The sequence below is a fragment of the Pogona vitticeps genome, chromosome 2, assembly GCF_051106095.1.
Source record: "Pogona vitticeps strain Pit_001003342236 chromosome 2, PviZW2.1, whole genome shotgun sequence".
NCBI classification, from domain to species: domain Eukaryota; kingdom Metazoa; phylum Chordata; class Lepidosauria; order Squamata; family Agamidae; genus Pogona; species Pogona vitticeps.
This window is the reverse complement of record NC_135784.1, coordinates 167,383,899-167,407,118: the sequence shown is the minus strand read 5'-3', so window position 1 is coordinate 167,407,118 and position 23,220 is coordinate 167,383,899. Positions and strand designations below refer to the sequence as shown.

Genomic DNA, 23,220 nt, shown 5'->3' with positions numbered 1-23,220 from the left:
CTACTACTACTACTACTACTACTACTACTACTACTACTACTACATCTTAGAACTGCAGAGTTGGAAGGAACCTGATGGTCCAGCCCCTGTCGGGGAGGCACAATGGAAAATATGAACTCCCACCCTCTGGCTCCCCAGCCAGATGCCTAAACCATTGAGTTATTCTGAATGTTGATGTGTTCTTTTCTTAAAAATTGAAAAGAGGGTTTATTTTTCCACAACATAAAGTCACTCACAAGATCCCCCTTCCAAGGTGGGTAATTCTCATTCCTAGGTCACATGATGGTACCTCTTTCTTCTGTTTAAAACCCTGCCCTAGACAGCATCCTTCTTGCTTCCAACACTCAGGAGAATATGCAGAAAATATAAACGTTCAAGGGAACGTCAAGAATGTCCTCTGTTCAGGTGGGTCAGTCGTTGAACTGGTGACCCACCTGTGCAAGGCTGTCAGAAAAGCAGATTACACTGTAGTGAAATGGAAGAGAGCTGCCCTCAATGTACTCAGGGGATCCATGCCTTTGTGGAGGAATACCCCATCACTCTCTCTCTCTCTCTCTCTCTCTCTCTCTCTCTCTCTCTCTCTTTTCCTGTGAGTGCACAGACGGGCTGGGAAAAGAGGCACAATTCCAGGGGGTTGAGTAGAGAAAGGTTGCCGCAGTGCCTTGTTGTTACTGAGAGCAAATATGTGTGAGAGGTGTTCTACTCGACTCCAAAGTGCCGGGGAACACACAATTCCATGCCCTGTGTGTGCCAGACATTCCATGCGCAATAGAAAAAGGAGCATGCTGAACAGCAGGATTCCTCTAGTTTAGCCTTCACCTTGACATGCTAGTTTACTAAATAGGGTGGGGGATGTGTTGAAAACACAAGATCATTCTGTTGGCATGAGCTCCCGCTACCCACCATCACTATCATCTGACGTCTGATAGCCCAGCCACAGGTTTATGACTGTACGGGCCTTGTTTCTTTCTTTCTTGTTGAAGAAGGTAAGAAAGGACTTATTACCTTTGTGCCAGGTCTCTAGGCTCAGATGTTAAGACCAGGACATCTGTTTATGTCTGGGGTATTATTTTGAGCTGCTAGCTGCTGGACGTGGGGTTTCTGCTCGTTGGATGTCATGACAAGATGGAGTTCCATCCTCACCCGTCTGGGACCAGTTTTGTGCTCTCTGGAATTGACACCTCCGGGTAGCCTAGTATGATCACTGCTGCTGCCCCTCTGCCTGGGTTTGCTTGTGTGCTGTCATAACAGCAGAGGGAGGGAGGGGGGAGAGAGCACGCTCAGTTGCTAGCTCTCCGAGGGGAGTCTTACAGAGCTGGGGAACCCTGAAGGCATCTCCTAATGAGGCATGCTTCCTGGTTCAGTAAATCTTCATTCACCACAAGGAGCCTTTGGATGCGCAGTTGTTTCTGGGGAGGAACTCACCGGGCAGTGTGTATGTACATGGTTGTGTGTCTGTTCCAAGCAAACATGCCGCTTGCTAATGCAGCAGAGTATCAAAATGAGGAGGCCGTGGGGTGGGTGGACTTCCTGTGAATTCCCCCTCAGGCTCTCTGCTTTGGTCCCTGTCTTCTGCTTTGAAAGAGAAGGGATGGGCTGGCTTTACTGTTCGGTTTCTTTGCTCGGCTTTGAAATCCTGAATTCACAATGAGGTTTCTTTTGGCCTTCCAGTTCTTATTAAAGCTGCACTTAGATGGAATCTGTTCTGCTTACTGAGCCTGCATCCCTAGCTGCTACGCTTACAGGCCTTTTAGGGGAGGGGCGGCTGACAGATGCTCGGCTCAAGCACTGCCACCGTAGCCTGGAGAGTGAGGATTTAGGGACAAGAAGTGGCAGGATACAGAATGGAAAGTGGGGGACCCGAGGTGCCCTCGGATCCGATGGACAGAGGGTGGTGGCATGGAGACGCCCTGCCTTCTGGGGAGATGGGGAAGGAGAAGCATTTGGAAATTTCCAGATGTATTCCGTATTCCTTTATGATACACTAATTTACAGTGGGGTCTGTACTTAAGAACGTCCCTACTTAAGAACAATCCAACTTAAGAACAGCTCCATTTGATAAATTTTGCTTCTACTTGAGAACAGAAATCCAAGATAAGAACAGGAAAAGAAACGTTTCCTGCTCTTTTTTTAACCTTAGGTCATCTTAGGTTAAAAAAAATTCTCCCCCTAGTGGTAGAGTACGTATTAACCAGCTTTGCATTAGTTCCTATGGGAACTAATGCTTCAATGTACGAACGCACCTCTACATAACAAAAAAACAGCCAGAACGGATTAATTGGTTTTCAGTCCATTCCTATGGGAAATTTTGCTTCAACTTAAGAACGTTTCAACTTAAGAACACCATTCCAAAACCGATTAAGTTCTTAAGTAGAGGTTCCACTGTACTTCAATAGGAGATCAAGATTTCTAAATTGCATTGCTTGTTTGGGGAAGAGTGGATTGAGGTTCAACAGATACATAGTGGTGTGTGTGGGGGGGGGGGAAGGTACTCTGGCTTTTTAAAAAAATTATTAGCCAAATGGTAGTTTTGTTTGCAAATGATCTTGTGAGCTGAGCTAGGTATGTGAATACTGCTGAGTTCTGCTTTCAGTTTTGGAGGAAGAATTGTATTTTTTGTTTGTTTGTTTGTTTTTGCTGAGTCTCTCTCTGTGTTATTGGGACTAGGAGCAGTCAGGGCATCAGGATTACTGGGTTCACTTTCTTTCCAGGTTTGCTCAATGTAAATTAATAGCCCCCCCACTCCATAATATAGCAACTGGGGTGGTGCACTTCCCATCAAGGTGATCTAAGGAAGTGCCTTCCTCATCTCTATGTTTCATCTAAGTGTGAGCTCAAGGGGGTGTTTCGTATTCCTAATGCTATCTATATGTGGTGTTTCAAGGAAGTAGGGGCCAATGGCCCTGGACTGGCAGGGATATGTACAAAAAAAAACACAACAGACTCCTGGACTTTGTTCTTTGCAGGAAGAGAGAAGAGAAATGAGATAGACTTGCTGATTATAACATGGTTTGAGTAGCAGATTATGATGCGATTGTCAGGATTCCTCGGTGCCCCAACACACATATGCTAAGATCAGGGATAATGGCACCTTTATGTTATCTATGCTGCCTCGACCAAGTACAGTATACAGCCTCTTTCCCCCAAGTAAAGTCAATTGAAACCTTTTTGGCTCTCAGGATGCAAATGCCGGCTAGTCCTTCCTAGCAAGGAATGATGATAGTCATAGTATACTGGCAACATCTGGAGGATCACTATTTCCTGACCCCTACATGCTGTCTATAATGGGAGTTAGTGGGAAACCTCTGAGATGCTCATCTGGCTTTTTGGTGGGGTAAGACTTGCCTTCCTTTTCCCACATTCTAGAAATGAAAAATGGGGGTAATAACTGCAGTAATGGGACTGCAGTAGTGGCAGGCTGTACAGAGGGACGTGGTGGCGCTGTGGGCTAAACCGCAGAAGCCTGTGCTGCAGGGTCAGAAGACCAGCAGTCGTAAGATTGAATCCACGTGACGGAGTGAGCGCCCGTTGCTTGTCCCAGCTCCCGCCAACCTAGTGGTTCGAAAGCATGCAAATGCAAGTAGATACATAGGGACCACTTCGGTGGGAAGGTAACAGCGTTCCGTGTCTAAGTCGCACTGGCCATGTGACCACGGAAGATTGTCTTCGGACAAATGCTGGCTCTACGGCTTGGAAACGGGGATGAGCACCGCCCCCTAGAGTCGGACACGACTGGGCAACAATTGTCAAGGGGAACCTTTACCTTTACCTTAGTGGCAGGCTGTGGTGCTGAAATAAAAACTGGGTCCTGGGGAACATTTACCTTGGCTTCTCAAATTGTGGCTCATGAAGGAACACGTTGTTTACTTGGTGAATATGCTGTATTTGCACATTATCTGTTAATCAGAGTCAGGGCGTTAACTGGTGCTTATGCAGACATGGACATATGTCTTGCAGAGGGGAGTGTAGGCATTAGCGACCTGAAATTCTCATCTCTTGTCCTGCTGCTGTTTTCTAGAACAGTAGATGCAGCACAGCCACATAAAGTTTGCAGGACACTGGAGTCAGCAGCTGGAGCTGAGGATGAAGCAGGGTGGATCCTGAGGGAACAGCTTAGCTTTTGGAATTAACCAAAACCAAATGTAGACAGGCTGAATGTCTAGGGCAAAGGAGATTGTACAAAGTTCCCCTTCTCTGGCCTTCCAGACTTTGTGAGCAACTGTGATAGGGAGCCTGCCAACTCCTCCCAGATGGAACGGTTTCATCATTGATCCCCTGCTGTTCTGGTCCCTCCTGCTGGCTTGCAAGTATTCCAAAGCCCCGTCTCGATGTGGGAGGGAAGTTGTTGGAAGCAGTAGGATAAAGGGAAGTGTTGTTGTTGTTATTCTTTTGTTTCCTGTGGCTCACAGGTTGGCTGCTGTTCAATAGATACAATGGCCTCCTATAACCAGCCTGTTTTGGAAAATTAAGACTGGAATTTAGATTGAGCCAATTCTGTCATTTGTTTTCGGCACTTGAAAATGTGCAGGAGTAGCACTGTTCCTCTGAGCATGTGCAGGTTTTCTTTGCCATATAGCAGAGGAAACTGCCTGTGGATGTGCATCCCTGAGGTTCTGCACCAGATTGAAAAGATGCAGTAGAGCTATAGGGCCGCAGGCCACTTTATCCTTAACATCTGTTCTGGACAGACCTATTTTCCTAATTGCAATCAAGTCCCTTTGATTTCTTTTGGTGCTGGAGCACAACTGGACTATGACCCCTTGGGATTGGCCTCCAGGGCAGAAGATGCAGCTTTCAACAACATGCCCTCAACAAGCAGATTGTTTTGTCTCCACGCTGTTTCTACTCAGCCTCATGTTTTTAAAATTCCTCCAAAAGAAGATTCCATAACTATGCAGAATGGCTTTTTCCACTGCCGAGTTCTCTGTTAGGTTACAGAGATGGAATTTGAATGGGAACGGTTGGAACATCTTGTCCAACCTTTTGCCCCACAGCCGGAAGCCTTCTCCCTAAACCATCTCAAACAGATGGCCATCAAAACTTCTTTTTTGCAGACCGGCAAGAAATTACACTCAAATCATCACTTTGCTGTTCTGTTTAGAAGATTATTCTTCCTACTGTTTTTTCCTGGTTTTCATATTTTGAACTCCTGCAAGGAAGGCAAAGTCTGTAGTGTTCTTACTTTGTCAAGGAAAGGTGCACAGTCTGGGGAAGGCTGAACAGAAGACAAAAGAAAACACGTATGCAGTTCAAATTTAAATGAATTTAATAGTTAATTCCACTAAGAAACTCAAGGAAGTATAATCTTATGGGGGGAGGCAAGTTTTAGAGGAGAACAGTGAAGCTGAACATAATGTTTTAAGTCACTTTCATGAGTTTAAAAATCTTTGCAATTCCCTGGAAGAAGCTGTGATCCATACAAACCTTCAGATACGACTAAGGACATACTTGTTTACCTTCACGTATAAATAAGAAAAGTTAATTCTGCGAGGGCCTTCTATTTTATTTTTTTCTTTGTATGTATTGTCTTTTTTAAACAGTTGATCTTGATTAATCATTGTTCTTATTAGTGTTATTGTTTAATCTTACGTGGTTTATATTTTGGCTGACATCCAGTAGTAAGTCACAAGTAGAGTAGGTTCACTGAATCAGTGGAACTTACATAAGTGTTGACTCACTAAATCCTCACTGATTTAATGGACCTAATTGTGATGTACTTCTAGATTTCAGCCTTTGTGTTGCACATTACCATATGCACATTACCATAAAGAAAGTTTTTCCTTTTTTTTTAAAGGTGGCTTCTCAAATTTATTTTAAATGGATAAAAGAATAACATAATTAACTTTAAATTATTAACTTTGAAACCAAGGCTGATTTTGTACTGCAGATATCCTAAAGATGTTCACAGGATGTGTGGGAATAGGCTAGAGGACCTGGTTGTGTTTCTGCACATCTGCCCCAGCTTGGCACCCCCCCCCCCCCAGTTAAGCCCATCGGGCAGTTGTAATTTCATGGAGATGCTAAGAATCAGATCTGGGACCTTCTGTATGCATAGCATACACTGTAGCATCAAGGCCCTTTCTTCTGGCATGAGATCGTTAGGATTCAGTTTCCTATAGCTTGGAAGGAACGAAGCAGGTTAGCTGACCTCAGTGCCTGGCCTTGGGCTTTGAAAATGAAGAGCTTGCAGCAAACCCAGGGGAGTTTATCAAAAGTGCCTTTCTTCCAAAGTGCTACTAGTTGGGCTGCATAAGCAACAGAGATGCCACCATCGCCAGCATGGTCAGTGGGGAAGAATGAGAGGACATGAATTCTGGCAGCATCTGAAGGGCTGTCATTGCCCACCTTTGGACTCAACCAGGGGACCAAAGTTCACCTCTTGACCTGGCAATGGAGTGGAAATTATGTGTGTGTGTTTTGAATTCACAAACAAGTCTTGTACTTTTGTTAAAATTGGGATTCTGAGATCGTTTTTAAGGCCACGAGGTTGTGTGTGTACATGTGGCCCGTGGCTGTAGTGAACTATAGATTAGCATGATGTCCAAAGGCAGCCAGGGTTTAGGAAAAGGATGCAGTAGCCCAGCCATCTCTGATGGCCCCTTAACAGAGAATTCTTTGATCCCTTCCTGCACCTCTCCAATAAATGCTGTCAGTGCAAAAGTTAACCAAACTCCACCTCCCCCATGGCCAATATAGGCGGTATTGGTCCCCACTCTCCTTCCTTAAGGATGCACAAAAAGCATAGACACCAGCAGTGGATGCAGAGATCAGTTTCTGATAATTCCAGACTGAAAAAAGTGTCTTATTTGCATGCCATTGCATATATATGTAACAAGTGTGAGAGCTGTATTGAGTTGAAATGTCAGAAGCCAGAGAGGTGGATGAACAAGATAGTGTCAGGGGCTAGCTTTTCCATACCCTTGCCCCATCCTGTGGTTAGCCTAGTGCATAACTGGTTTTTGTATTAACGCAGAAATGTAACTTTGTAGGTGTGTGTGGAGTCTATGTATTTGCCTTGTGTTCAATGACTTGGCAGGTACAACCTTGACAGTACTTCAGGTGAAGGCTAGTGCTTCTTTCGCCATCCAGTGTACTCCATCCAGAGCTGTACTTCTGGATGCTCCCTGTCGGTTCTCCATTTCCTTCTTCCTAGCATTTGTTGGGGCTAAAGAAGTGTTTATATGTATATACTACTGTGCCGTAGTAATATTCCCAGGTGCTCTAGCTAGATGGAGTCTTTCTTGGGCCTCTGTTGTGTGCTTGGCCAGGCTCCTGCATGTGAAATTACTCCAGCCCTTGCAGATGCCAGCAGGACACTAAGCCAACAAATCATCTTTGGCTTGGCTGCTGTGCAGGAGAAGCACATGCTTGGAGGGAGAGTGTGGTATACAGATGACAGTATCACACTTTTTATGCATTACATTTAAAGTGGGCAGCAGGAATCCTGTCACTTCTTCTGTGTACCACACATTCAGTTTACTCTGTGCATCCTATGTAGATACAAATTTTACATGCAGCTGGGATTTCTAGAAAATGCCAGCTTCCATATCCTTCAAGAATGATACCACTGTATATACAGTTGCATGCATCCTTCCTTTGTTAAGCAGAATGCATGTAAAATTCAGGAGGAGATGGCCAGTCTTAACATTGGATTGCTAATTCTCATAAGCCATCATTTGGTAGACACAGCACTGCCTGCTGTGTGAGAGGAAGAGATTCTTGTCAACAGAGGGCCCTGTCATGGGAACATACAAATTTGGAGGTGTCCCCAGAACCTAACATAGCTCATTGGGCAGATCTTGGCTAGGATATTTCGAGGTCTCTTGTCTGGAGGAGAGAATTTAGTATTTGAAGCTTCTTGTGGAATTTTGTCATGGCGAAGATTGTGGTTTTGGTGACGTTAGTTTGCTTGTTGGAGGCATAATACAGGACAAGCATGGTGTCTAATGAAAAAAGGATAAAAATATATGGAAATATTCTTTTTTGTACATTTTTAGGATTGTCTTAAAAGAAATATTTATTTTTCAGTATTGGTCTGCATTGATCCTTCTGCATTCCTGGAATGTGATGTTTTTTCTTTTGTCAGATAAATCAGAAATGGTACATTTGCAGGCAGATAATAGTTTAAGAGCTGGCTGGTTAGTTCTGTAGTTTAAGTATCTGTCTGCAGAGCTAGAGGCTGGGAGTTTGATTCCTCATAGTGCCTCCTTGAGAGTAGAGCCTGCCTGTGTGGCCTTAGGCAAAGCTGCACAGTCTCAGGACACCCCTAGAAGAAGGAAATGTTAAATCACTTCTAAGAAGAAGGAAATGCTAACCACTTCTACCATACTCTCCATCTAGAAAATCCTGGAAAGAGTCGTCGTAACTCAGAATTGACTTGAAAGCCTGCAGTTAATAGTGTAAGAGTCAGACAGTGGTGTGGGTGATGGGGAGTTTGCTGAGCAGCCAGGAGATCTAAGGGAGCCATTATTGCATCACCACCCTGTGTGGTCATGCAGCACAATGGGTGTCTGTCATCCCCTCCCAGCCTCACTCAACCAGGGATGACTTAGCAGCACAATGATGCTACGAATTAGGCTTCCCAGTGGTCTTGCTTCCAGTCCAAAAAAGGCTGGACTGTGTGTGATTTTGTATAACCTTAGTTCAGCCTGGGCTTAGCGTAGGGAGCCATCAGATGATCAGTGCAGTGCTTGTGCTGTCCAGGCATAGCACTATCAGCAGGAGAGAACCCACTTGAAGTTGTTGGATTTTGCTTCATTAGAGTGGGCACAGCTGTATAAAAATGAAGAAGAAGAAGAAATCACAAAGACATAAAGAAGGCTTCACTGTTTGGAAGCAGTGAGTAATACCTTTTCTCTGAGTTATTCATTTTCCTTTTCATTCTAACATAGTTTTGCCTGGGGGCCAAATTGCTACTAACCTGTGTAGGCTTGGGATGCATATTAAGCAGCTGGGCAAATACTGCTGGCATAAATGTTGTTGTTGTAGGGCCAGAATGTGCAGGAACAAAGTGGTGGGAAAGCATGATGGCATCATCTGCCACTCCTTCAGGTTTCCCTGTTCTTTCTAAAGGTACTGTAGCTGCCCTCTTCTCAATAGCTAGGAGAAATGGCATTGTCAAGCAATACTATATTGCTGTGGTTCCCAACCTTGGGAAAACCCAGGTGTTCTTGGACTGTAGTTCCCAGAAACCCTGGTGTGCACTGCGAGTGACAATGGCTTCTGGAAGTTGCAGTCCAAGAACACCTGGGTTACCCATGGTTGGGAACCACTGCTATTGTGTATTATTATAATAGAGAGTTTTTGTGTGGGGAAGTGAATTCTGAACAGGCATGGAAGAATCATTAGTTTTAGTAATCCTGCTCCTGATGAAAGTGAAAACTGCAAAAACTGGCTTGTTGATATGGATCAACAAGGGTGCCTTATTCGTTCTGGTGTAGCGATGAGGACTATCATGATGAGAGGCTGTGCTTCAGAATCTACCACTACACTGTTGGTTAATTGGTTATTCTCTGGACTGCAGATTTACCAGGCAATTAGCAAAATTGTGTCATCATGAGTAGTAAGCTCTGTGTCTAGAGAAATGGAGAAAGCCAGAAAGTAGATATTGTCACTCTGTGTTAATAGTGCTCCCAAGTTATATCCTTGGTTTTCTCCCCATGGGGTTGCATAGCAGCCATATGCTTATATGGGAGGTAGTAAAATCATGTGCACATGAGTGGGGTGTAACTCTGCTGATAGTACAGTTAGTGACAATAGACCTCATTCTGAATTCTGTGTCTGGGTCATGCTAGAGCAGGAGGCAACTTAGCTTTGGTAGTGCATTGTGTTGTCAGCTGTTCACAAAAAAGGGAGGAGTCCTTGCTGTGCAGGGGTTCCAGAGTTTGGAAGAGCTCTGTGACGGACAGGTCAATAACTATTCCTGTCCATCACAATGGAACCCTGATTTAACAACCAATGGTTGAACAGAAGGGGCAGAACTAAGAAAATAGAAGAAGAGAATGGAAGACAGTTAAAGATCAGTTAGGGATATCAGTTAGAGAGATCAGTTAGGGATAGCAGTTGAGGATTTCAGTTAGGGATAAGTAAGAGTTAGAGTTAGGATTTCAGAGGTTAAAGAAAGAGCTAGATAGTTAAAGTTAGAAGTGAGAATAGTAACCAGTAAATATGCAAGTTGATTAAATGGCAAATAAATAAAAGAAGACATTGCAATGATAGTGATTCTGAGTAAATAAATAAAGAACATCTGTAACTTTAATAAAAACTTTCAATGATTGGCAGCCAGCAATTGAGTGAAATAATTTACATTGTGGATAAAAGAAATCCACTGGTAGCAGCGAAAAAGAGTGAAAATTAAATGTCAAACCCGAAAGTGAACCTGGGTGTGTAGAAGAACAAATGGGAACTGGGTGTGTGTGAGACAAACTCCTTTTAGAAACTGCAGTTCCCAAAATCTCTGAGCCCTTGTGGCCAGTTGGGAGAGTCTAAAGATTCTCAGCCCCTGGAGAAACTGCTCCAAAGAAATTAAAGAATCAGGATCCATACTCGTGTAGGAATGTGTCACAATTTCTCTATGACTAAAACATGTTAAGAGTCAAACCTTATGGTTATGTGTGCAAGGATTAATTTCATTTTTATAAGATTTTGTAACTGCTGTCTCTGGGGTTCTGGGATAAAAGCCAGAAAAAATTCTTGAAATATCTGGGTCATTCATGTTCATTTAATTTTATGTAACATCGGAAAGTAATAATTGCAGTGGCCGAGAAGCTTATTTCACTCAGTACAACAGTTAACTATATTGTTTTATTATTGTTGCTGTTAAGCGCTTTCAAATCGCTTCTGACTTATGGCGATTCTATAAATTCATGATATCCAAAATGTTCTTTCCTTTAACATACCTGTTCAGCTTTTGCAAACTCAAGACCATGGCTTATTTTATTGAGCCACTCCATCTCATGTTCAGTCTGCCTCTTTTCCTGCTCCTTTCAGATTTCCTAGTATTGCTGTCTTTTACAGTAAGTCAAGTCTTGTCACGGTATGCCCAAAGCACAAGACCCTCAGTTTTTGCTTCTAGGGAGTGTTCAGACTTGATTTAATGTTGCACCAACTTTATTTGCTTTTCTGATGGCCCATGGTATCTGTAATAAAACATTTCACGTTAATCCTTTTTCCCCTGTGACCTTTCTTCACTGTCTATTTTTCATTGATAGTTCTTCTTATTTGATTAGAACTATAAGAAATTGATATATGAAATATATGGCTATTAATTTGATCAGTTGCTTGACCAGCTGTAATCCAGTGGTTTGTTGAGGGAGGGTTGGCATTCATAAGGAGTGGGTGGATTCTGTATGTCACATTATGTACTGTTTAAAGAGGGTATGAACTGTAGTAAAGTATTCCTTTAAAGCTAATCAAAATATATACATTTAGCCATAAAAGGATAAAGGCTGTGATAACTTGAGTACATATTTATTATGGCATAAGTGAGGAGGATCGGGGGCTGTGTGCCCTTCCAGACATTTGTTGTTACAACTCCTGTGGTTCTCTCACTCCTGGGTGTTCTGTCTGGGGCTGATGAGAGTTGCTTAAACACTCCCAGTGGAACAAATGTAAGGGGGGAAAAACACAAAAGCACCACTGGGTCATGTCTCTTCATTTTGTCATCCTCTTTGCAAAAGAAAGACAAGACCTGTCTTCCGAATCTGCTCCCTCTCTCTCTCTGCCTTAGCAATACATATTTTCAATACTTTGGAAGTATTGATGGTTTTTTTAATGCTCGCCCATAGAAATTTAACTGTTAACTCATGAAAGCGCAAGGTCTCAGGATGGTGAATAATCAAACTCCTATTTCTCTGTGTTGTACACACCCCTGACATTTTCTGATTTTCTGTGGAAGACTTGTGCCTTCCTGCTTCTTGACCCTGCTCCATCATTTGGGACCTGCTGCCTGTTCCTGTAAAATAGCTACAGCTGGCACGTTATCCGAAGGGATCAATGTCTTAAAAGAGCTGTTTTCCATCTGGCTTGCTGGGAGGAGGCTGCGATGACACCCTGGGGTGGCTGTGGTATCTGTTGCACACTGGGCAAAGGCAGTGGAAATGTTCACAGGTAGAGAATCAGGGCATGGGAGGTTGCCAGGATCTCTCCGCTGAGGAAGGCTGAGGCCAACTTGTCACAAACTGGGACTCCGGGGTTCTGCCTCTCCACAGCTCTGGAGGTGGAGGGCCATCGATGGCCAGAGGTATCCCTGGGCCAGCGCCAGGTCTGCAGCCTAACTTTCTCAGTGACCTTAGATAATTGGGGCTTTGGGGCTTGCTTTCCCATGGCTTCTAGGTCACAACCCATTGGGTTCAGACTCTAGTGAGCATAAGGAGTGAGGCAGTGGCCTGATCTGACTTAAACACAGAACAAAACTTGAAAGGAGCTAGAAAGAAATCTGATTTGGATCAGAGCAGCACCATACTCGCTGTGTGAACGTAACCCTTTCCTCCCACACGTACATTGAAAGTACTCTATCTTCTCTCTTCCTAAGTTGCTGACAGCTCCATGAGGGAACAGCCATTTTCTTGCCTCTCTTCCCCCTTGGGGGAAGGAGAAGGGATGTGAACTAGGGAAAAATTGGCAGAGGGAAGAAGTAGTTAAATACTCTCCCCCCCCCCACTTCTTGATCAAAATCAGAACTCCTTTTGGCTTATTTAATGTTTTACAGTCAAGGGAGCCAGCCATAGATTCTGGTGTCCTCTTGTCTGTTTTGATCTTCAGAACTGTGAGTTCTTTGTATCCCCCTCCCCCAAAAAAGGCAGAAAAGAGGAAGAAGGTGGGGGTAGAGGAGCTACAGGCATTTGGACACATCTAGGCATATTTGCTAATGGCGCAGGACTCTTGAGTAGCTGTTTGCGTGGGCTTGCAGCCTGTACCACCAACATTTGTCTGGGAAGGTTATTCATTTATTTAAGATGAAGCCAGGTGTAATTCCTGAGCGGTCCCAGCAGGCTGTCTTCTGAACGCACAGTGTGAGCCGAGCTTTGCAACTGTCGGTACACAAGTCTACAGACCAGCAAATCTTACAGTGCCTTTATGAACAAGTCAGCCTTCTTTTTTGTGGTGTCCTTGTATGCACACAAAATGGGTGTGTGCACCTTCACAACACCATTTTGGAAAGTTCCAGAGCCTCAAAACTGAAAGTGCCTTAGACAATACTGCGCAAGCACAGCCCTGCTTTCCTCAGTCCATTTTTGCCCACCATTGCGACAGCACTCGAAGGAGAGCTCCAGAGCTTCTCTTCACTTACCTTCTTTCCTACCTGATAAGTCTTCCCTTCTCCTTCTCCTTTGTTCTCTCTCCTCTGTTAAAAGGGGGGGGGTTAGTTTGTAGAGGGTTTACCCTCGCCCCTTCCCCCCCCATGTCTTTACCATCCCCTCTTTTCCAACAATTTATGGCTGCTGCCCTTATGAAAAAGTGTGCCACTTGTGGCAAAATATTTCCCAGTCTGACAGGCATGATACTTGCTTATTTTTGCCTAGGGGACGTCCATAAGGCTATTTAGTTCAGTCTTACGAAATCTGTAAGAGCTTTATCGCCCTTACTCTCAAGAATCGCCAGTCTCGGCTTCGATCTTTCCTTTAAGAGCAACCCCTTCGAGCTACAGATCCCCCTCCCAGGGCGATTCCAACCACCCAAATGGATCAGGCAGCTCTGTCTGCGACAGCCATAGAAATAAAGTCCATCACATCATCTTCCTCAAAAATACCATTGAAATCAAAGAAGAAATTGGAGTATGGCAGCTGCAAACATACAGCAGCCTCTGATGTTGAGGTGACAAAGAAGAAAAAGGCAGCTTCTTGATGTTGCTGGGGCCCTGGTGATTTCAGGTCCACAGTTGTTGATCCAAGAATCTACCTCTTCTCTCACTACTGGTGCCCAGTATATGGTCTCGGTTTCAGAGGGTGAATGCCTCAGCCCCTCTGTCCAGTGTTGCCGCCTTGCTGAGAGCACCATCGCCTCCAAGCCCATTGCAGTCCATCATCTGAGGATGAATGGCAGTCGAAATCAAGATTCCTCTCCCTTACTCAGTGGTCTCCATGCATGAGACACCACAGTCGGGAGAGTAGGAGGTCGAGATCATGATCGTTCTCTCGATTGCCACCATGTCGATATTGACAATGCTACTTGAGGTCGTTATCAACAAGCTCTCTATATCGTGAGAATGCTTATGCACCTTTCTTCTGCCATTCTTGCTTCATGTATGGGGACTTAGGCTGCCCCTCTCAGTCATACAGGAGTTGTTGTCGATCTCAAGACCGTAGCAGATCCAGATCGTGTACATGTGCTCGTCTTTGGTCTTGAGACACTTATGCTGACAGCCCATGAGCACCATCTTGAGTCCCATTCTTGTCGAAACGCTCAAAATCAATGTTGCTCTCCACATCACTCCGCTACTCTCCATCTTCCACAAGACCAGCGTGACCAATGGGATTTTCTCTGGGTTTCCATTCAAGCCTTGTCTCTCCAACCTGCCTCACCTGAGGTAGTGCTGCCTCTTCCTAGTTGGAATGTTCTAGTTACCTCACAATTACCGTTGGGCTCATGTTAACTCCTTAACCATTGGAGGATCTTTATTCCTGTAATGATCTAATAGAGAGATGTGAGACCCTCTCATGACCCATGGTCTTTCTCACTGGTTCTATCTCAGCTTATTAGACACTCTTCTGAACCACTGGCCACAACGAATATCTGTCTGTCAGTGCTTATAGTGGCACTCCTTGTAGCCCTCACATTGGTCCATCAGGCTGCAGAGCTTACAGCCCTTCACTGTGATTCCCCATACTTCATCTTCTGACATGATAAGGTTACTCTCCACACAGACACTACTGTACCTTCCTTCCCAGGGTTGTGTCTTGTTTCCACAGCTCTCAACCCAACGTCTTACCTGCCTTCTATCCATCTCTGCAGAATGACCTGGAACGGTCCCTTCACTCCTTGAACATCAGACAAGCCCTGGCCTTTTACTTGAACAGAACAAAGGACTTTAAACGAATGACTAAACTCTTCATCCCCTACTAAGGTTCCTTGCGAGGCTGCTCTTGTGTGGTATAGGCTAAGGCACTTCCGTTTTTGAGGCTCTGGAACTTTCTGAAGCAATGTCGCACAGGCGCACAGTGGATCACCACTCAAAGAACCATAGCTACATAAGTAACCAAGTCTCCTTGTGCATCAGGCTTGTTTAATGTCCATTTTCAAGATGCTAATACTCAAGTGTGCATGCTCATGTGGTATGTGTACTTTGAAAACATTTTGGTAGTGTGGCCTGCGGTTGGACTGTGAGAGTGAAAATCTCCAGAACATATTCACCCTGTCTGTCTGTCTGTCTGTCTGTCTGTCTGGAGTGCCTGCGTAAGTATATATATTTCTAAGGTCGCACATATTCCTTTCCATCTCTGTGTGTACACACATATCTGTTTCTTTTATCTTTGTCTTTATATATTCCGTGAACCTGCTTTCCTTTCCTTATCCTAACCCTGTCCACAGGGCTTTTTCCTGCCCCAAAAGTGTGTGTGTGTGTGTGTGTGTGTGTGTGTGTGTGTGTGTGTGTGTGTGTGTGTGTGTGTGTGTGTGTGTGTGTGTGTGTGTGTGTGTGTGTGTGTGTGTGTGTGTGTGTGTGTGTGTGTGTGTGTTGAGTCAGTCTTTTTCATACTTCCACCTGGAGTCATGCCCAGTTGTGTCAAATCCCCTCCGAGCTTCCCCTCTGTAAGACAAGACTGAGGCATATGTGGTCCTGAATATGTGATTGATTGATTGGTTAACTGACTGATTTGAGCAAACTGCCTCAAGGCAGCTAAATATAAAAGAAATAAATTTAATGTACTTTGAGAAATAAACTAAAACAGGCAACATTGCAAACAGTTGAAAACAAATCAGCTTTTGAAAACGTTAGCACTTGCCCATATTAAAAAGCCTTCCTCGGCAGTCAGTAATTTGCCCCAAACCAAACCTGAACTAAAAGTGCCTGCTCTCCCCTCACGGCCTCCTGACCAGCCTCCCAACGCAAGAGCCATTTTTCTAAGTACATAAATCTTTTAGAACATAACTAAAATTCTAATGGTCTATTATTGCCTCTCTCCCCCTCCCCCCCAATGATCAGGCTTATAAATGTTGTGCCAGAAAAAAAAATACAGTGTTCAGGTCTTTTCTTAGGAAGAAGATAAGAAAATGTAGAATTCATATGAGCTTTTAAAAAAATATATAGCAGCGCACTCTATATACTATATCTTTACAGAGAAATAAGGACATATAGGATTCACATGGTTCTGCGTGATGTTGTAGTGTGAATAAAGGAAGTTACAGTATCTGTGCTGGCTGTACTATCATGATGTGAAGCAACCTTTTCTAGGAATGGATCAGGGGGTGTTCAGACGGTTGATCTCATCAACATACCTTGCACACCTTTTGAAGCTTTCATCCATACTGTATCTGTCTTTCCTGTTTTGTATTCCCCCATGTATTTTCCTCCTGTTGAATCCCCTTTCCAAGATGCAAAGCTTTTTTAGAATCATCATCTCTGGTCTCTTCCTAACAAGTGACTTCTACGCTATTCACATGGGGGGAACCCTTCCTTCAACCTCTCTGCAGAGGCAACTTTAACATGAGGCAAAGCCTGACGCAGCAGATCTAGGCCACCGGGAGTGTGGAAGTTAGACGTGATCTGGGAGTGGCTGAATCTATGCATGTTGATTCCACTGAATTTTTCATTTCCTTGACTACAAGTTTGTTTCCATCTGCATTTACAGCACTTTTAAATGCAGCACCGCTCTCGGGATCAAAGGTGCTACAGAGATTACTCAAAATATAGACCTGTTTTAAGATAATGAAAAACTTACTCAGATTAACATCCTCATACATGTCTTGTTGCAGGCATATTTCCCAACAGAGACATTTTTGTAATCACCTTTCCTGTCCTTTCTGCACATTTTTCTTCTTCTTACATAATGCATGTTTGTGCATCGTGCTCCTCATTTTATGCATTTTTGCATGCATTGTTTTGAGGGAATGGATGACATTGCAAAATTCTCAGAAGTGTAGATTAGGTGTGCAAGTGGTAGCACCATGGTATCTGCTGGCTGCAGGGGTTCAGTTCCAAGCCCCCCTCCCAGTGGATGTTGAAAAACATGGAAGTATTGAACTCTATACATATACTGTACGTGATCTCTGACTCACTCTGGTTCTGGTACATACACCCTGGAAATACATACAAATATGTATTTCAGGGAGTTTAGTATTTTCAGGGAGTGGATAAGTGAATCAGTGGATACTGATCCTGCCAATAGTGGGGTCCTGCTTTACTCCAATATACTCACTTGTCGGTTTGGCAGGCCCAAATTTGGTAGATTTGTACAAAAACTGGACCTGAGAAATTCTCCAACCTCTCTACCTGTAGGGTTTAATCCACTGCAAAACTCTCCCTTCGTGAACCTCCTTGAAATGAATGGGACACAATGGTAATGACATTCCCAATTGCACAGCATAAGAGGGAGGCTCCCATTTGGATTTACTGCCACAGGACCCAAAGCACTTTGGGCTGGTTCTCTTTACCTTCAGCCTCCTTGCCTTGCCTGTTTGTAATATAAATATAATTGCAATTTTTAAAAAAAGGAGCATCGTTATTTGTTTCATATATGAAGAATCAAAAGCAGAATTGGGGACATAGTGGATTAAAAATCAAATTGTTTTAAATAACAATTTAAATTTTTTTAAAATCATTTTTCAACATTTACATCATCAAAAATTTAAATTTTTAAAAAACTGGAATTGTGATATAATCAGTTCCACCTTCATTGGGGAGTCCTTGTATGGGGTCCCCAAAACAAGCAAACAAATGAAAAGTATGGGGGTGGAGCTTCCAAGTCCTTCAGAACTGTTTGTCGGGCTGAAAGTTTTAAACTCTTCATCAAGCTGGCCATTGCAAAGCAAATTTGTGTCCTGTGTATGACACCTAACCAGGACGGAGAAGTTAAATACATTCCTCATCAGTGACAGCAGGGCAGCCGTTGGCCACCATCCCATAATTAAATCCCTGCAACGTTACCCTTTCCTATTCTTCAGAGAGACGGTTTGATAGTGGCCTGAGCTGCAGAGGGATCGATAACCGTCTCCAAAGTCACCTTTCTCATTGCTGTGCTAGCTGCAGTGACAGGCTCTCTTGCTGGAGCCCCCCCCCCCCCCCGCGTGAGTTAGCCTTGCAGCTTTCTTCCATTGCAAAAGATGGGCTAGATGGTGTCCCTTTGGGTAAAGTGCATTCATTTATTGTTGATTTTTTTTAAAAAAGGTATATTCTTAAAACAGCTGTGAAACACCTTCCCTGCACGTAATATACTTTGGTTTTTCTGTAATTCTTGTTGTTTTCTTTCTTCAAACAGTGAAATGTTCTAAACAGCTTTTACAGAGTCAGGGTCCCTTGGAAAAGAGATCAGGGAAGATATAAGGATATATTTAGGATATATTTTTTTAAATGCTGCACGGGGGAAGATCAAAGATCTATCCCCTGGAATGCTCTGTCTCCAGTGGTTGCCAGTTATACAGCCCTGGGAAGCAGGGAAGAAGGGCAAGGAGGTGGCAGCTGCCGGGTTGTTTGTCCTCAGCCTCCTGACTGTGAAAGCTGTGCTGAATGATCATCGTTAATAGCCAGTGACAGATGAAGCCAGTGAAGTATAAATCCCATCTTTTCAAAAATCCACGAGAGCCTGTGGCATGCCTTCACAATACAGTATCTTGCAAAGATGAGGAATGTCAACCAACGAGAGAGAGAAAAGTTCGTTTTAACCAATGACGAGAAAAGTGCATTTGAAAAATGATGAATCAATTAAGGGTGTGACCACATGGGGAAATCAATTGCAATTTCAACTGTTTGTAGAGCAGTCCAGTGCAATCTGCTTGTGGAGCGGTCCTGGCAGTCACATGAGATACAGGGAAATGTGCTCTGGCCTGACACTGATTTGAACCCAAGCGGGACTTTTTGGTTCCAGCTGTAGGGCTTCTTCGTTTGAGGGCTGGATTGGAGCAGCTCCCCTGCAGATAGAAGGGCTGATTTGAAGGAGATTGTTCCTGTTTCTGTGTGATCAAGTGCATGAGTTTGCAGCTGTCTGATTGTAATCAAAATCTAAGCAAATGTGCTTACTTGCATTAGCCTGTTTTAAAGAAATTACTGTATAACATGAACCTTTTATAAATAAGAGCAGCTGCCAATTGTCCTTGCATTTGAATGAAAACAAACAAACACAATCACCTGTGGTTGCAAAGAAAAGGCTGTCTTTAATATATTTTGCCCAGTTGCGTTCCCCGTTTGAGCAGCTCACTGCCACCACAATAACCCCTAAAGCCAAACAAGTGGGTCCTTGGTGTACAGCAGCAGGAATCAAGGAACTGAAGTTTGAAATCTTGGCGGGAATAGCTCCAAAGAGAGGAAATTGTATTGCCTGCATTCTTCTTCTTTTTTGCCTCTCCATCCAAAAAAGCTACTCTTTTGTGATCCCCAGAGCTTGGAGAAATTTCTTTTTGGGAAAACCAAAACACCTCGCTGGGTGTTTTTAAGAGCAATCTTAAGACCTGGCAGTTTAGGCAGGTTTTCCCTCCTGTCATCACTTGATTATTTTTGGCCATCTTGAACTATATTATTACTCTTGTATTTATTTTATTATATTGTTTTTACTTTTACCTATTATTGTTAGCTGCCCAGAGTAGACTTTGGGCGGGGTATACATTTAATACATTTAATATACATTTAGTATACATTTAAGAAATAAATAATCAAACCAACCAACTCCCTGCACTCTACAGGCTGTGGTAACTGATGGGAGTTGCAGTTCAAGGAAGTAACTTTTTCAAGCTCTGAGTTTCAGAGTTTGGAAAAGTTTAAGCTAATTGACCCTAATATAGAGCTAGAAGCAAGCTTAGGTCTCATACATTAAATGTGTGATGAAAGACTTTCTCGTAACATCTTGAATCTAGTGCCAGTTGGCTTCATTTTGATGGTCTTGAGCTATGGTGTGTTGGGAAAGAGTGGACATTTTCTCTCCCTCCTTGATTACTCTGCTTTGTTCGTGATATATTGATTTGTGCCTTTGTTCAGCGGCTTCATCTTCCCATTGAGGCGAATACTGTATATGGTTGTCAAGAGCAAACACTCTCTCTCTCTCTCTCTCTCTCTCTCTCTCTCTCTCTCACACACACACACACACACACACACACACACACGCACACACACACATTTGCTGTCTTTTAACGTTCCTCAAATTCATCTTACAATAATCAAGGACAAAAGCAAGTTATGTATTTACATGTGTGAACCAGTTCTGGGTTACACGTTATCATTCAGTAGCTCCAACCATCTAGAGGTATATATTTGGGCAACAGGATGTAGTGTGCTGTGCTAGAGAAGCATATTTGGTACTTAGGTTCTACCTATAAAAATATTACTGTGAAGAGTTTTCCATTCATATGAGATACAGTATCATTTAATACAAAGGGAGAGAGAGAGAGGTTAGTGTGGCCTGCAGGTCAAATGCAGCCTTCCAGGACTCCCAGTGTTCCCCACCACACCCCTTTTCACAACCTGCCAAAAAATGGGGCCCACAAAAGACAGGTTGTGCTCCTGGAAGCTTCGGAAGGTGCTCTTATTTGCCATTTTAATGTAATACATACATATGCGTGTGCTAGGCCAAGAAGAGGCCTTTTTATGCTCCTGTTAGCAATGTCCCACTCTGGGCGCATTGCATTGACTGCCCATTCGATTCCGCGTTGATTTCAAAGTTCTAATGATCACATACAAAGCCCTAAACGGTTTAGGACCTCAATACTTGGCGGAAAGCCTCCTCCCACCTAGATCTACTCGTATCACCCGATCTAGCCAGGAGGGGTGACTGAGGAGCCTAATGCTGAGGGAGGCCCGGAAAGAAAAAACAAGACACCGGGCCTTCTCGGCAGTGGCTCCCAGGCTCTGGAATACGCCCCCCCCGAGATTCATCTGGCCCCCTCGCTGGGCACTTTCAAAAACCAACTCAAGACCTGGTTATATAGACAGGCCTTCCCTCCGGGCACTATGTAACTGTCTCTTTTTCTCTATCTTTATCTTCTTTGTTTTGTGTAAATGTTATAAATTGTTATTTCATATTAATTGTTTTTAATTCTGCGTTTTGTGAGCCACCCAGAGTAGACTATGTCTAAATGGGTGGCATATAAGCTTAATCAATCAATCAATCAATCAATCAATCAATCAATCAATCAATCAATCAATCAATTAATTAATTAATTAATTAATTAATTAATTAATGTGGCTCTACCAATGTGGCTGTAGTTGAACAATTCCTTAGTGCTTCTTAGAAGCCTGGGTGGCCCAGACTAGCACATCAACACCCTCCCATTTGCCATTACTGTATTATGTATTTCTCTCATTTGTGAGAAAACTGAATGTACACAGACATCAAAAACAATTTCAAAAGAGACTGTGTAATTAACACTGTCAAGACTAATAGATTGTTTTCTTCTCTTACAAAGTAAGTGTGTGCATGTTGATTTCAATATGCTTTTCACTGTTTTAAACAAAAGCTTAATATTTTATATAATGCCTACAACACCTTTGATCTACTGAAATTTTTGTTTCTCAGATGAGATTTTTGTTTGTTTGTTTGTATTCACATCACTTTTTATGTACAACACAATTCTCTCTCTCTCTCTCTCTCTCTCTCTCTCTCTTTCTCTCTTTTAAAACCATCTGGAAATTTGTGCGCCTTGTTGAATGTAGTTTTCCTAATAGAGCAGTGGTTCAACAACTTTGGGTCTCCAGATGTTCTTGGACTAAAACTCCTAGTGGTCTCCAGAGTAATCCTAATTTTGAGGTGTTGCTTGGATTTAGTGGTAAGGTATTTTTATTTTCTCTGCACTCCAGATTCTAAGGTGAATGTACTCTCAACAGTAGGTCAGAGCAGGGTGGAGAAAAAGCATTTATTTTTAAAAATTGATTTGATTTGATTTTTTAAAAATGATTTTTATTTAAATTGTCAAAAATCCCATTTAAAAAAATTTAAATCATGATTTAAATTAATTTCAAATCAAATCCACCACGCTCAGGAATAGCTAACCAAATTTTGAACCAACTCTACACACTAGGGTAATTCGCACATATGTTTCCTGAACACAGCAGTATTATGTTGCTCCTGTTCCTGTTCTACTACTTCTTTACTACTATTCCAAGCTATGCTCATGCATTCCCCTTCCTTTTTAAAAATAACTTTAACAACTATGTAAGTGTAGTAAATTGGTCAGTTCTCTGCAATGTAGTTATGTAGTTGCTGGTGTTTCAGGAGCTGTTAGAAGAACAGGGCCAGCATGTAGTCCGACAGGATTGTGCAGGTTGAGAGCCAACTCAGGAGCGATACTGCCAAATAAAGAGGAGTGGTAGAGAGACTGTGTGTATTGAAAAGCATTCCATATAGCAGCCCCCATGTGTCCCTCTTCATCATAGGCCAGAGGCAGATGCCGTAGGTTGCCCTTTCTTAGAGCTGATGTGTTGTGGACAGACAGTTTAGGTAGTCTGTTGGATTTGCAAAATCAGGCTTCACCCTGAAGACTGGTCATCCAACAATAAATTTGTCTGCTCCCAGAAGTAAAAGAAATGCCTGTTGTGATACCCAGACACTTTCATTAGTTAAGGAGTTTCCTCTTCAAATCATGGGCTACCTATAATGTGTAGTTTTGCCTTTATAGAACATCCTTCCCCAAATCTTGGGCAGCAGCTCTTTGTTGCAATGGAAAATAAGAAGCATATAAACCACCTCTGACATCATTGTTAGCCTACTGGTGACAATAAGTTCATGCTGGCACTTGCATTTAGGCATTTGTGGCTCTCAAACAGACCATTGTTTTCCTGCATCTGTCAGAACTGAGCTATCCTGTCAAGAGAACTCCATGGCACAGTTCTTTTTGGACTGTACTGCTTCAGCCTGAAGTGGAGAACAGCATATTTGAAAGTGCCCGTATATGAATGATGGAAATCATGTGAAGGAAGCTCCCTGGAACAAGGACATTCCTCTTCAGTCTGATCTAGCAAGGAGTGCATCACATAATTCTATTGTTGTATATGTTTGTTCTTAAGGATGTTCTCATAGACTTTAAGTCTGCAAATTATTTCCATCAGGATATGATCTATGCTGCTTTCTCCCTTTCCTCCTT

General features: G+C 43.1%; 1 protein-coding gene across 6 annotated transcripts in view; it reads left to right on the top strand.

The window, feature by feature from the left end:
- Positions 1-23,220, top strand: part of ZNF385A (zinc finger protein 385A) — a 165,560-nt gene that overhangs the window by 85,906 nt on the left and 56,434 nt on the right. Inside the window, exon 1 of one of the 6 annotated variants that reach the window (XM_072991138.2) lies at positions 2,459-8,838. The exons of the other annotated variants lie outside the window; for them this stretch is intronic. The gene's annotated coding sequence lies outside the window, so the exon portion shown is untranslated. Of the gene's footprint in view, positions 1-2,458; positions 8,839-23,220 lie in introns of those variants that run through there. 6 annotated transcript variants of the gene reach the window in all.